Raw genomic sequence first — 13,526 nt, forward strand, 5'->3', positions numbered from 1 at the left:
GTATGGAATAATTAAAGCTGCTATGATCTTTTGCGTTTCAAAAGCCTTTTAAATTCGTGTCAGCTTTGGTCAACAGCTTTACAGTTCTAACAAGCAATTTTCACAAGGCGCTATTAAGGGCCGTAAACTTTATTTTCTTCTCTCTATTTCTCCTTAAAACATTGTTTTGGGTTGCGCTGTGTTGAGGAAGTATGAAGACAGTGTATCTTTAAATAATAAAGAAACCATTTTAATATTCTCATAAAATCATCCCCTCTGCTCAACACTACAAACTTTAACAGCCCAGCAGCCAGAGAAGCAAGCAGGGCAAACAATACAAGAGTCATTATTGTAACTAAATTAGACCGTTTGTTTTCTTTCCCTCAAATCAAATTGTGTAGGAGCTGCTTTATTGCAAAACAGACATTAAAATTCCAGCAAGACCTCAGAGAGAAAGTAATTTCTATTTTATCAGTGCTGTAAAGCTGTCTTTATGTTCTGAAGCAGGAAATATTGCAAGGATATTTATAGCTTCGGCTCCAAAGCCAGTTTGAATAGAAATGTTACCGCGGTCGCTGGAGCTGTCATACTGCTCGCTGGAGCAGGGAATTTTAGTGAATTTGTGAATTACTGTTTCAGTCTTGACAAGTCTCTCACTGAGGCCGGTGTGTGTCTGGCGCTGTTTGGTGGTTTGGGAGATAATGATTAAAGACTTGGATTTGCTTTAAGAGAAGATTTAAATGATATTCTACAGCTAATCAGTTTTGCTCGTCAGGTCCTTCCAGCATAAAGACAGGGCTTTCAAACTTGGCCATCCTCAGCCTTGGGTGGCCCTGCAGTGAACTTTCCCCAGCCCCCTCCACCTCCTTCCTCCCCCTCTCTCCCCTTCCCCGAATTTGTCCTTGACCTGCCCATAAGGTGTCCCTGCCCCCCTGTCTGTCTGAACAGTTTACCAAGATTTGACAGTTATTTACCATCCTGCTTCTCCCCTAGGGTCTGCTGAAATGATTCATCATTGTATCTTGCATTTATTTTAAATCTTCCTGTGAAATGTGCCAGGATTCCAGGAACGTGATCCTCACCATCAAAGTGGAAGGGACTTCAGCTGTCTTACAGGAGAACGCACTGAAGTCTAGACACAGGGAGTCTTCTGGCTAAGGTCACGTGGTGCTCCAGAGAACAGATGGGCTGAGCGCTCAGTTCTCTCATTTTAGCTCAAGTATTTCGCCACTGCCGTTTCCATCTCGCACCAGTAAAAAGCAGTTTCCTGACTGAGGTCTAAACAGACCGCTGTTTGAACAATTTCATCTGAAAGTGGGGCAATGAATAGAGACTTTTAATAGCTCTGGGGCCACCCCAGGCTATGAGGCAAGACAAAGCTCTGCTGTGCTGGAGTATATTGCTGCTCTAAAAGCCAATGTCAAGGGGGGGTGGGGACTCATGACTTAGCCGGGTCTTGAGAATGAAGCATACCATGGAAGTGTGCAGAGTTCTAATAAAGCTGTGCAAAAAGTAATCATAAGAGCTATGCTTTTGGTTTGTGGGTCAAAGATTTGATTTACACCACATCACTCATCACCTGACCACTGGGATCAATAACAAAGTTAATTTCAAGTTAAGCCGTCCCTCAGGGAGTTTTTTTTCCCTAGAACCATATCCTAGAGAATCCCTTTGCTCTGTGCGGCAAAAACTATACTCTCTGCTCAGAACCTGCCGTTTTGGTGAGAGCTGAAGATGCTTTTTTAGTGTCCCTAAATTGAGACGGAAATAGCAGAGTTGCCTTGGGGACTGTCCCAGCTTCAAAGGCTTGGCCATTCTCATCCAGTTTTTCGATGGACCCACATCCTTGACTTGCCATTGACTCAGAGAACACGAGGGCTGCAAAATGACTCTAGAGACCATCTGATGCGGTCCATCATTTAAGATCAATTAGAAGAAAAGTCTCTTTGTTCAGACCTTATGATCTTCCATCTGCACTTGCAGTGTGCAAAATAGTAGACAGTAACCACATGTGGCTATTCAGCATTTGAATGAGGCCATTCCAGATTGAGACTTGTTGTAAGCATGTAGAAAATAAACCAGATTTCAAGACCTGGTAGTAAGAAAAAAAGAATCTAAAATATTTTATTACATTAATTTCAAATGTTTATACTGATTTCATGTTGAAATGATAATATATATTGGCTCAGACACATTAATATCCTTTTCTCCTATTTCCTTTCTGAATGTGACTACTAGAAAATTTTCAAGTACATATATGGACAACGTTATATTTCTATTGGGTAATGCTTTGCATCTTTCCATCTTGAGTATAGGCTCACGATTAAAGCAATATGAGTACCTAGATGTTCAAACTCTTCCATGAAGATTCAGCTTGATTCTGGTCAGGCTTTCTTCCTATCAGATGTTTGTTCCCATGTGCTTAAAAGCCCAAAGAATAAAGCCCTGCCCTATAACCTAGTGCTATGCAGCATTATCATCTTCCTGCTAAAGTTCAGAGGGCTGGGGGTGGTTTGAAATGTATCCCCTTTGATCCGTACTTCAAATTCTCAGTGTGTGTGTGTTAAGTCACTTCAGTTGTGTCTGACTCTTTGTGACCCTATGGACTGTAGCTCACTAGGGTCCTCTGTCCATGGGATTCTCCAGGCAAGAATACTGGAGCAGTTTGCTGGGATCTTCCAGACCCAGGGATCGAACCCGTGTCTCTTACGTCTCCTTCATTGGCAGGTGGATTCTTTACTATTAGTGCCAGCTAAGAAGCCCTCAAATTCTCAGTAGGATATCCCAAACTAGAAAGAATTATTACTTTTTTCATATCCAATTCTAGATTTTTCTAATTTTCCACTCCTGATTGTTACTGCTGCTAAGTCACTTCAGTCATGTCCAACTCTGTGTGACCCCATAGATGGCAGCCCACCAGGCTCCCCTGTCCCTGGGATTCTCCAGGCAAGAACACTGGAGTGGGTTGCCATTTCCTTCTCCAATGCATGAAAGTGAAAAGTGAAAGTGAAGTCATTCAGTCGTGTCTGACCCTCAGCAACCCCATGGACTGCAGCCTTCCAGGATCCTCCATCCATGGGATTTTCCAGGCAAGAGTACTGGAGTGGGGTGCCATTGCGGGATGAGCTTAAAGATGTATTTAAACAAAGATTCTTTAATTACTCAGTTTTAGGAGCAGATCTCTACCATCAACAGAAGTCTATTTTCTATTAATATTTCCTTCTATTTCCCTTCAGATAGAACTCTTGTAATGGTTAAGTTGGTACTCACACATAACCTGCGTATAATTTATATTTCCTTTTTTCCTTTCAAATTAAAATGTTCTTTCTCCTTTTATAATTCAGATACATTTGCTACTGAAGTACTGTTAGATAGAGATATAATCCTTCTCCTTTCAAAACTGGCTATTTGGCCTTAATGACACCAGACATAGATAATTTGGCAAGGACACTGGCTTGAGCAGTATCTCTGGCTCTAAAAAACTAGAAATATACTTTTATTCAGATAGACTCATATCGTGGGCCAGTGGAAGTGATTCACAGACTTGTCTGCACATTAGAATCATCTGATGATGTTTCAAAGAGTCCAAAGTCTGGACCATATCCAGACCAATCATATCAGCCTCTGGTGGACAGAACATAGGCATCAAAAACTTCTCAAGTGATTCCAACTTGCAGACAAGTTTGGAAAGTCCAGGCTCATCAGATGCCTAAACACCAAATATCTGTCAGAGTGCACGCCCATTTAAATTGGATGAAGGTCTTCTCCCCAGAGGGTCACTGTGCCTCCTTTCTTAATAAGCCCACCTCAGTGTTTTTGTTGTTGTTTTTGTTAGAACAATGGACAGAGTCTGAACTGGGAAAAAAAAAAAAAAAAAAAGAGCAGATAATATATGTGAACTAAGAACACAAAGAACACAACTTTTATCCACTGCTTGCCAAGAGATGTTGTCTCTCCTGGTATCAGGAGATATAAATGGAGTAGAAGTTTAAAAAGAAGATGGAATATGAAAAAGTCATTATTTTTTACATGTGTGAGCTAAGTTTCTTTTGTGTTCAACTCTTTGTGACCCTGTGGACTGTAGCACACCAGGCTCCTCTGTCCATGGAATTCTCCAGGCAAGAACAATGGAGTGACTTGCCATTTCCTTCTCCAGGGGAACTTCCCTACCCAGGGATTGAACCCATACCTCTTATGTTTCCTGCATTGCCAGGTGGATTCTTTACTACTGGGCAACCTGGGAAGCCCTATTTTTTATATTCAAGTTTCAAATTTCATTCCTTTGAGTTGGACTTCAAGTCACATTGCTTACCCGGATGGTACCTATGAACATCACAAGTTGAGATAAATTCCTTGAGATTCTGTTGGCCACATTTGCCTTCATTCTTACTGAGGTGTTCTGAGGCCTCAGCTGGCATTCCAGAGACAGATGTAATGCTGGAGTCAGGAGCAGCTGAAGAGAACCACTTCTGGGAGATTTCCTGCAGAAAGGACCTCTGTGCACAGGGAAGGGTTGATGTGTCAACCACCTTGAGAATATCATACCAGCACATGTACCAGAACCACTTGTCAAGGTCAGTGAGCCTGGTGGGGTTCTGGATTCCCACTTGTTTTAGCTGCCATTGAAACTGTCTGTACAAAGAAAAAGAGAAACTGGATGACAATTAGAAATTATCTATAATACATATGTTAAGTGAATGTGTTAGACCTCCCAACATACTCTAAAATAGTTCCTATTGGTGTATCTGTGTTTTCTCAGGACATAGATCCCTGTTAGTTAAATACCTATGGGAAGAGATGAGTCTAACGTTACATTAGGCTATCAGTCTCTGCTTTTCTGTAAATACCTGTTCTTCTTAAACAGAGAGCTTGAATCTTTTAAGGAGAATGCACTAAATGCCAATCAAACATACATATGTATGTATGTAATATGCATTATACAATATATGTATTTACATTACATATATTAAATGATATATTATATATTACACACAATATAATCATATATATATATAACTGGCACTATTGTAGACACTTACACTCTACTCTTCCTGTTTCCTCTTTACTCTAACACAACACCTCTGATACCAGTTGTATGGGGTTTTTTCCCACACCATGCCACTCTCTGCAACACCAGTAAGGTCTACAATTTAATTCAATCGTACCTGGAGATAGCATCAGATTCCACCAGATTAGAGGCTCAGTCCCACAAAACTGCCTCCCCCCATTTCAGAAGCCACACAAATCCAGATTGTGATCTGTGCTTCTGACCTTCATGCATGCTTAGTCATTCAGTCGTGTCCGACTCTTTGTGACCCCATGGACGGTGGCCTGACAGGCTCCTCTGTCCATGGGATTATCCCGGCCAAAATACTGGAGTGGGTTGCCATTTCCTCCTCCAGGAGATCATTCTGACTCAGGGATCAAACTTGTGTCTCCTGTGGCTCCTGCATGGAAGGCAGATTCTTTACCACACAAGGAAAGCCCCATGCTTCTTTCTGATCTACCAGCTGTTAATCAGAGGTTCCCATGCCCCTTCCTCCTCAGGTCCAATTAATGTGTTAGAAAAGTTCACCGAATGTGGGAAAGGAGTTTACTTATATTTACCAGTTTATTACAAAAGGATATGGTTAAAGATCCAGGTGAGCGTCCAGATGGAAGAGAGGCATAGGGGGATGTGTGGGAAGAGGTGCTGTTTCTACGCTTTCGTAGGTGGCACCGCTAGCCAAGGAGCTCCAGGTGTTCACTAGCCCAGGAGCGCTCCCATTCCCCTACTTTGGGGATCACACAGAGATCATCATGTAAGCATCATTGATTATTAACTCCTTTTTGTCCCCTCATACTCTCTCTGAAGGATGTGAAGGGATGCTGAAAATTCCAAGTGTCTATTCATGGCATCTTTTTTTCTGGTGACCAGCCTCCATGAAAGAGCCTACCCTCATTAGAACAAAAGGCACTACTATTAGAACAAAAGAACAGCAAAGTCCAAGGGAGTTTGAAGCTCTGTATCAGGAACTGGGGTCAAAGGCCAAATATTAGAACAAAAGATGCTTCTAGTGCTATAAATGATCACTTAGGGAAATATAAAGGTTTTAGAAGTTCAGTGCCATGAACTAGGGACAGAGACCAATATATATATTATCTCACAGCACTTAATGCCAATCAAATTTTAAGGAGCATGCATCAAGTGCCAATAAAATATACATATTTGATATGACATATAGAATATATACAATATTAAGTGCCAGTCAAATATACAGTATATCATTATATATTATCTATAATTTATATATAACTTGTGGGCTTCCCAAGTGGCTCAGCAGTAAAGAATTCGCCTGCATTGCAGGAGCCGCAGGAGACATGGGTTGGATTCTTGGATCAGGAAGATCCCCTGGAGGAGGGCATGGTAACCCACTCCAGTATTCTTGCCTGGGGATTCTCATGGAGAGAGGAGCCTGGAGGGCTACAGTCCATGGGATCTAAAAGAGTTGGACACGACTCAAGTGACTTAGCATGCACACACACATATGTAACTTGTATATAATATTGTATATAATGTGGTCTTCATAACTACCCTATAAGTGTCTTTTATCTTGCTTGTTTTACAAATAAGCATCGAGGCTCAAAAGGATCAAGAAAATTAAGTTTCTGGATTAGCAAGGCATACAATCGGAGTCTGAAGCCAAGTCTCTCTGATTCCTGTCCTCCTGCTCTTTTTCCTAGGGTGTACATTCTACCAAAGAGGGAGAGCAGCTTGATGGTGCAGAATTGTGTGGATGGAGGCAAGCCACAATAAAAGGGAGTAATGGGGCTTTCCGTGAAAAGATGCTCAGTGTGATTTATTTATTTTTTATTTTCTATTTTTGGTTTGCAATTGTGCACCATCACAAAAGAAATAGAATCCGGATTTCTGTTAGCTATTTACACAGCTTTTTACACAAGTGATCTCATGGTTCATGATCTATCAGGCCTCTGAAAATTAATGTATTTTCTCCTAAGGCATAGGAGCATCATGTGGGGACAGTGCAGGAAATTTTTTGAAGACTGAAAATGTTAGGTTGCACGTTGATGCACATACTGAAACTGCTTAGGCTTTTGCCTACCTGTCAGGGGTTGCATCATACACCATGCAGCTTCCAGATGGCTAAATTCTTAGGGCTCCCTCCTGCCCATGCATTCAATCAATGTGTGTGTGTGTGTGTTTAGTCCTAAAGACATGTCGAACTCTTTTGCAACTCCGTGGACTGTAGCTCGCCAGGCTCCTCTGTTGATGGGATTTCCCAGGCAAAAATACCAGAATGGGTTGCCATTTCCTTCTCCAGGGGATCTTCTCTATCCAGGGATCAAACCCAGATCTCCTATATTTCAGGAGGATTCTTCACCATCTGAGCCACCAGGGAAATCCTTTGCTAGCTAAGGATAACCTAAAAAAGATGAAGGAGCAAATGGTCAGATGTTTGGGGAAGTATGTTCCAGGCAGAGGTAATAATACAAGTCTTCAAGGTGGAAGTTTTAGGTTTTATGATGCCAGATCATGTAGAGTCTTGAATACCATTAAAAGGACTCCACCTTTTATTCTGAGTAAATAAGTTGTGATGAGAAGAGTCACATGATTTACTATTTATGAGGTTACTTTGACTGTTATATGAAGAATAGGCTCAACTCAGTTCAGTTCAGTCACTCAGTCGTGTCCAACTGCGACCCCATGGACCGTGGCACGCCAGGCCTCCCTGTCCATCACCAACTCCCGAAGTTCATCCAGACCCATGTCCATTGAGTCGGTGATGCCAACCAACCATCTCATCCTCTGTCATCACCTTCTCCTCCCACCTTCACTCTTTCCCAGCTTCGGGGTCTTTTCAAATGAGTCAGCTCTTCGCATCTTCCTTGGTGGCTCAGACGGTAAAGTATCTCCCTGGAATTTGGAAGACCTGGGTTCAATCCCTGGGTCGGGAAGATCCCCTGGAGAAGGAAATGGCAACCCTCTCCAGTACTCTTGCCTGGAAAGTTCCATGGACTGAGGAGCTGAACGACTTCACTTTCTTTCTTTCTTTCTTTCTTTCTTCGCATCAGGTGGCCAAAGTATTGGTTTCAGCTTCAACATCAGTCCTCCCAATGAATATTCAGGACTAATTTCCTTTAGGATGGACTGGTTGCATCTCCTTGCAGTCCAAGGGACTCTCAAGAGTCTTCTCCAACACCACATTTTACAAAAGCATCAATTCTTCGGCACTCAGCTTTCCTTATAGCCCAACTCTCACATCCATACATGACCAGTGGAAAAACCATAGCCTTGGCTAGATGGACCTTTGTTGGCAAAGTAACATCTCTGCTTTTTAATATGCTGTCTAGGTTGGTCATAACTTTTCTTCCAAGGAGTAAGCGTCTTTTAATTTCATGGCTGCAATCACCATCTGCAGTGATTTTGGAGCCTCCCCAAAATAAAGTCTGACACTGTTTCCACTGTTTCTCCATCTATTTGCCATGAAGTGATGGGATTGGATGCCATGATCTTAGTTTTCTGAATGTTGGGCTTTAAGCCAACTTTTTCACTCTCCTCTTCACTTTCATCAAGAGGCTAAAGAAGAACAGGCTAAAGGTGGGAAAATTCAGACTAGGAAAAGTTCTTGCAATAATCCAAAAGTGTTGGCAGTGAATTGGGTTAAGAAGATAGCTGTGGGAGTAGCAAGACATAGTCAATCATTTTCTGAAGACATAACCAACATAAGTGAAAGGATTGGCTGAGAAATTGGTCATGGACAAAGTGAGAGAGTATTAAAGATAATTCTGTGGTTTGAGCCCTGAGCAACTGGAAGGGCCAAGTTGTTATTAACTAAGACAGAAGACACAGCAAGTGCAACCAAGTTTGGGAAATATCAGGAAAGCAGTATTGAAAAGTTGCAATTTGAGGAGCTGTTTTGGCCATCAGAGAGCTGTAGAGAGCTGAGGCAAGTGTTCTGCTAGAGATTTAAAATCTGGAGTTGTCTTGATAGTACTGAAAGCCTTGGTACTAGATAAACACATGAAGAAAGTGAACAAGAAAGAGAAAAGTTACAAAGACTGAACTGTGAACACTCTGATGTTTGGAAATCATTTGGATGAGTAGGAACTGCCAGAGGCAACTGAGGAGGTTTGTTGATAGAAGTCAAAAGGAAACAAGAGGGAACCCTGTCTTGGAAGTCAAGTGATGCTAGATGTTGTCGACTGGTCAAGTAAGATGCCTGCTGAAAACGGATTGTGCTGGTTATGTTAATAACTGAAGTGAGCCTGGAGACCTGGATTCAAACACTGACTTCACTATCTATTAGTTTGTGACCTTGGGAAAGTCATACCTTCAAGAAGCTCAATTTCCCCAACTATGAAAAATGATTATTATAAAGGTGAAATAAGAAAGCTAAAAATGTGCAGAAAAATTAGAACATAGCACATAGTGATCACACAATAAATATCAATTGATTCTGAATTGAATCTTATATATTTATAGTTCAATTATTTGCTTATTTTGTTAATTGACTGATTTCTTATGCCTTTAACGTGGCCTGCACAATCAAGTCATTGCTATCTGACTCCTGCTCCCCATCCAGTTTGAACTCCTAGGCACTTCTCCTAGGTCTAGTTCTGATACCACATTGTTCCCTCATTCTCTTATAGCTAAGTTGATTGCTCTGAATTTCCAAGTCACTCATTCAATAATATTTTTGACCACCTACGAATGAACCCTGTGTTAAACATTGGCCACGACCCCTTGCCGCTCCAGCCTTCCCAAGTCACCCATGAGTTCTTTCTGATAATGTGAGACCCCCATTCCTGGTTTCCAGAGGTTCAAATAAACCCCTGATTACCACTTAATAACCCTGAAATATTAAGGAAATTACTTAGTTTCTTGAGGTTCGGTTACCTTCTCGAAGAAGTATGAATATAAATTGCTATGCTGAGAGATAGCTATTGTTCACATTGTGAAAAAATGATACCAAATATGTGAATGGTCTTAGTCTTTGTCAGTTAATAGTCAGTTACATAGTAGTAATATGAACATTAATTTCATCCCTCTGCCCACTCCATGCTGATGCCTCCCAAGAAGTGGTATTAAGTTTCTACCATTACCCAGATGGAACTCAGAGTGAAAGATGGTGCACAACAAGGTCTCACACGCTGTTTGAGGCTTGCACTGTTGGATTAGCTGTCCAGCATTAGTTGCTCAGTCACGTCCAACTCTTTTTGACCCCATGAACTATAGCCCACCAGGCTCCTCTGTCCATGGGATTTTCCAAGCCAGAATACTGGAGTGGGTCTCCATTTCCTTCTCCAGGAGATCTTCCCAACCCTGAGATCAACCCAGGTCTCCCACATTTCAGGCAGACTCTTTACCATCTGAACCACCAAGGAAGCCTGGATTAGCTATATCCATTGAGAAACAAATCCTCAGTTAACAGTTGTCTTAGTTATGAAAATGGCCTGTGTGCATGTGCAAACACACACACACACATGTACACACACACATGTACACACACACACAAAAACAGGCAAACATCAATTTTGGTTGGTATACTGGGAAAAAATTTAGAAGAAAAATCAGCTGGTAATTCAAATAAGTTTTAACTAGGAGTCAAGTAAAAAATCCTGAGGCAAAACCCATACTTCATGCATAGTTTAGCCCTGTGTTTTCTTATCTCTGTTTCTATTTTCTTTCTTTACTCTTGACCTTGGCCAAATGATGCCACAAACTGAAATCCAGATCTATGCCTAGTCCTTACCTACTATGTCTGCATGTCCCAAGTAGGACCTAAAGATAGCTTCAGAGTAAAATTATGGGACATCCAAAAAGATATACAGAGGAAAAAATAGTTTCATTATTTTTTTTTTGCAGTGATGAAAAGTCTTACTTTTGCCAGGAAAAGACCTCAAATTTTATTAGAGTGTGTTGATATAAAGATATTTTAAGGAACTAAGAATAGATAATTTTTAAATAGCAAGATATTAATATTTTGAAAAATAAATCTTGTGTTTTTTTTTTCAAATTAATGATACTGCTGAATTAATTCCTAATCAGGTTGACTACTTTTGATTGATTTGGTCTAAAAATGAACTTATGGAGACTTAATTACACTGTGAGATCAGGGTATGCTTATTGATTGTGCCTTTGACATGATTAGCTGCATTAGATTTTGATGTCCTCATCTCTCAAAGATCAAAACTAGGATTGGACTTTCTCTAAGGGCCATTAGTCATATGCTCATGGCACGTGCTCAATTTTTTTCATTATGTAATAGGTAGAGGAGACTATTAAAAAAGCATTAGCTTTATGCCACTCAGAAATCTATCTTAGAAATGTGTCTGATGGAAACAGACCATCTCTCTCCTCCTAACCCAACAGATGCTTAATAGACATGGATGGAATTGAGAAGGGAGCATTTTTGTGGAGCGTTTCACTCCTTGCCATCCACTGCTGTACCACAGTGGGGCTGGAGCCCCTTCACAGGTAATCCTAAATCCCACATCACCATCTTTTGTCTAAACGCTCAAGTCAGCCACTAAAGACAAGGGCAAATACAGCTGTGGTATTTTTTGAGTCCAGGCTCCAGCCAGGCGGCAGATCAAATCCCTGTGCCCTACAGCCAGCTTGGGACTCCATCCATTTCGGTCAGCACGGCATCACTCATAACTAGAAGAAAACCACAGAAAATATGGGAGCCGTGGCAGCAGTGACAAGGGGAATGAGATGCAGAGCTATGCATGCTGGGAAGTCTTGGCCTTAATTAGAATGTGCATGTACAGTATTTATCTTTCACTCAAACCTATAAATAAGGCCGGCGCTTTGGCCATTACTGATGTCTGCCGTCATTTCACAAGGCCCCTGTTTTGATGGAGCACCAGCTGCTGCAAAATAATATTTCTTTCTTCTCTCATCTGCATCTGCTTCTGATGGAAACCTCTCAAAGACTTTGAAAACTATGACTGGAGAGGAGGAAAGGGGTGGACTTCAACTTCTGAGAATCTAAGTAAAAATTGCTCTTTGGGAACTGTTTGCTGTAATTAGAGACAATAAGATGTAGAAAGAAGCTTACAGGAAATAATCAACACTCCTGTCCCCCAAAAGGGCCTTCATTCTCAGCATCCCTGAAGGTATTTTTCCAACTCCTCCTTGAATTATTTTTAGGGATGAACCATTCACGATCTCCAAAGGCAGCCAACTCCAATTTTGGACACACTAAAATCTTCCTTTTACTATTGAATAAATCTGCCTCTCTGCCATTTATCCCTACTGATCTGAATATGAACTCCCAGATGGAAACATCCTAAATGTCCCAGGCACTTACTGAGTTCTCCTATGTGATCTATATGAATAATTATAAAACCAAACATAATTATTTGGTTTCTTCTCTGACTGAAAGTAAATTGTAAATTCCTTAAGGGAAGAAGCTGGTTTTGTTGTTGTTGTTAAATTCAGTGTTTCTTAGTACATTGGACATAGCAGGTCTTCAGTAAGTAATTAATAATAATGAAATCACTTTATTTAATTGAGATAGAAAAGTTGCCTTGGGGCCTCACTTCCAAAGGTTCATGTCTTCTCAAAATAAATACTTTTGTCTTCTAGTTTGATTTTCTGTAAGTGAGGATGTCAGGTAGGCATATGCTCACCATCACTTTTAATGAATGGTTATTCAGAAAGTTGTGGTTGGGGCCAAACACTAAACCACCTCTCCACTTCCCATGCCTGAGGAGGTATCATCAATTGCTCCTTGAAATACACTACCGGTCATTTCTTGTCCAGCTAGGCTCCTGGACAATCATCTGCCATACCTATCATACTCAAAAAGAAAATAAAAACTAGATCAAAGCGATGATAAGCTCTCACACCCAACCTCATTCCAGTGGGAATTTCATTACCTGTCTCAGTATTTCCCTTAACAAATTGATGTGTCGCGAATGATAATCAGCCTGCTGTTAAACCCTAGAGAGTAGGAACCTTACTGGGCTGAGGGCTTAGATTTTCCTTTTCCCCTTTACTGCAGCCATGATGAAGCGCACCCCTTTGCTCAGAGAAGTGGGAATATAAGTATATTCCCCCAAAGGCTGGGGATAAAGAATTATAGATTTCTCATGGAAAAACTACATATTTGACAAGGAAACACAACTATTTATACAAAAAATAATTTATAGAAGAGAAAGCTGACATTAAATGCTTCAAGCTTTCAGATGATGTTACATGATTCTTCTAGGTGCTAAAATGCCAAACAAATGTGCATAAGTTTTGGAAGGTCTTTCAAGGCAACTATGCAATACAAAGTCAGGAGTCCTGGATCTGGAACAAAGTCAGGAGAACTGGGTATAATTATTTGCTATCTATGTGCTCTTGAGTAAAAATCTGAACCTCTTTCCAAATGGAGCACTTAATACTGATTCACCACAAATGAGTAGCAACAAGTTCTGTCCTGACCTCCAGCAATGTCCTAGCTGAGGTGCTGGGGCTGAGATGAACCAACAGACAGACGTGGTTTTTCAGGAGGGTGAGCAAGTCATACCATCATGGACATCACACAGTTTGA

General features: G+C 41.0%; 1 long non-coding RNA gene across 1 annotated transcript in view; it reads right to left on the minus strand.

Annotated features, from left to right (window-relative positions):
* Positions 1 to 211: 211 nt before the first annotated feature.
* LOC123333619 overlaps positions 212 to 13,526 on the minus strand; it is a 45,492-nt gene continuing 32,177 nt past the window's right edge. The window contains exons 2-3 of the long non-coding RNA XR_006551018.1: positions 4,292 to 4,611; positions 212 to 2,071 (exon numbers count right to left, since the gene is read on the minus strand). This is a non-coding gene — a long non-coding RNA (uncharacterized LOC123333619). The remainder of the gene's footprint in view (positions 2,072 to 4,291; positions 4,612 to 13,526) is intronic.

Source organism: Bubalus bubalis, chromosome 5, assembly GCF_019923935.1.
Source record: "Bubalus bubalis isolate 160015118507 breed Murrah chromosome 5, NDDB_SH_1, whole genome shotgun sequence".
NCBI classification, from domain to species: domain Eukaryota; kingdom Metazoa; phylum Chordata; class Mammalia; order Artiodactyla; family Bovidae; genus Bubalus; species Bubalus bubalis.